The following is a 1983-nucleotide window of genomic DNA, read 5'->3' as shown; positions in this document are numbered from 1 at the left end:
TCGTTGTTTTGCTAAGACCAGTATTCTTCTCGACTTCTTCTCGATCTCCTCCGAAGGGGTGTGTTCTTGTGTGTAAGCCTGTAAGCCGCGCGTGCGTGTGCGCGCGATTTTCCTCACTGGCTTGCTTGCGTGCGATGGGATTTCCTTTACCTCTCTCGCTCCCCGTCTCTCTGACTTGGTCTTCGACGCTTGGTTCAATAATGGGCGTTCGAATTCGGCGTCAGGGCCTTGGTTTACTTTGCTTCGGTCCAGTATAAAGGTAAAAAATCCGGAATTTGCGTAGCATTCATTGTCCTCGGCTTCTTGAGGAAACAGTCTGTGTTGTTTTCTGACACTTGTTGACGTTTCTGAGTTTGTTGTTGAGTTGTCATCTCTTCCATAATTGCTTAGGCGTGCATCAAAGTTTGAATCATTGTAAGCCAAGATTTACACAGTTTTGTGTTCTTGGTTTTCTTCCGACAAACAATAACTAGACTTTCTCAGTCGTCAGCGAAAAAAAACCCCAAACTTTTCTTGAAGTTTGTGCAGATTGACTTGTTGATTCAGTGATTAGTCAGCACCACGGAGAAAACTCAATCCTAACTGTGTGATTTCTCAGTGCTTCGAGTGACTTTGTGACATACGCTTTCTGGATATATGCGCTGGTAAATATTTCGCAAAACATTGCTAATTTTATCGCTAAGAATAGTTTTTTTTCTGTGCACAGCTGATCAACTTGTGACAAAACAAAACTTGGGACAGGAAAACATCTGCTTCACCATGGCACGAAGCGAAGGCTATCGTTACGATTGGTGAATTTTTCACCTGGACAGTTCGGTCGACGCGAGGAGTCTTCATACTGCGTTGATTTTCTCAACTTATTTTGCTGACTAAACTTGGCTCGATGTTGCTTTGTGCATTCTCAAGCGCAGGAACTTTTCAACGAATTTAATGTTTCTACTGTGAATCATTCAGTGATTTATAACAGCTGCTTTATATCCGACGAGACGGTCGAAGGAAGCTGACACTCGCAGGTAATTTTCATTTTTCTATTGTTCTATTGTTGTTTGATTTTGTACCATGGCATTCTTTGGCGGTACTGGTTGTCTGGTTTTCTTTTTCGTGGTGTGGTAAGGCCCCAAAAAAAGGTCTGTTTACGGTAACATAGGCCAAAAAAATAGGGTCGGTAGGTCGGGATTTTTTTTTTTTCTCCCCAAAACCATATTTTTTACGTTATTTTGCAAAAAAAAAACCAAAAGATTTTTTTAAAATTTTTTTTCCTCAAATGCCCAAAAAAAGTGTAGGGTCGCGCGAAAAAAATAGGGTCGGTCGGGTTACCGTAAACAGACCTATTTTTTTTTTTGCCTAATATAATCTGATCTCGTGGCAATATAAACTTGTGTATGTGTATGTGCGTGTGTGTGTGTGTGTGTGTGTGTGTGTGTGTGTGTGTGTGTGTGTGTGTATGAGAGTGTATGTGTGTGTGTGCGTGCGTGCGTGCGTGCATGTGACTCGCATGCATATCACGATAATTCTTTGTGTCTGTGTGTGCATGCGTATGCTTGTGTGTGTGGGTTGGTGCGTGCGTGCATGTGTGTTTGTGTGTGCACGCGCGTGCATGCCCTCATACATATATATGTATGTGCACGAACAAGTGTTTATTCATATGACTGACTGGACAATCATGTAGAACGGTTTTCTTAGCATGCGTTGCGGTTACATGGATATTTTCAAAACTATGTCATAACATTTGGCACGACGTTTTTGTATGTATTGTTTTACATAGAGTAAGAATTGCAAAGAAAATTGTTATGTTTGTTACGGTTGTTTTTATGGGTTCTTGTTTCGGCTGGTCCAAAATAACATGTTTGTGCATTTATCGGAAAGCTGGAAGAACAATAAAGAAACGCAGAAGAGTCATTTTTCAGACACTCCAGCCACATTTGGTGACTATCGAACGAATAGTTTTGATCCCATCTGTGTAACGATATTCCAACCATTGAC

The 1983-nt window shown here is 41.3% G+C and overlaps 1 protein-coding gene across 1 annotated transcript in view; it reads left to right on the top strand.

Annotated features, from left to right (window-relative positions):
- Nucleotides 1-208: 208 nt before the first annotated feature.
- LOC138961962 (neuropeptide CCHamide-1 receptor-like) overlaps nucleotides 209-1983 on the top strand; it is a 29151-nt gene continuing 27376 nt past the window's right edge. The window contains exon 1 of the mRNA XM_070333644.1: nucleotides 209-1013. The gene's annotated coding sequence lies outside the window, so the exon portion shown is untranslated. The remainder of the gene's footprint in view (nucleotides 1014-1983) is intronic.

This window comes from Littorina saxatilis, linkage group LG3 (genome assembly GCF_037325665.1).
Source record: "Littorina saxatilis isolate snail1 linkage group LG3, US_GU_Lsax_2.0, whole genome shotgun sequence".
In the NCBI taxonomy this organism is placed as follows: domain Eukaryota; kingdom Metazoa; phylum Mollusca; class Gastropoda; order Littorinimorpha; family Littorinidae; genus Littorina; species Littorina saxatilis.
The sequence above is the reverse complement of the archived record's forward strand: the minus strand, read 5'-3'. Positions and strand labels throughout refer to the sequence as shown.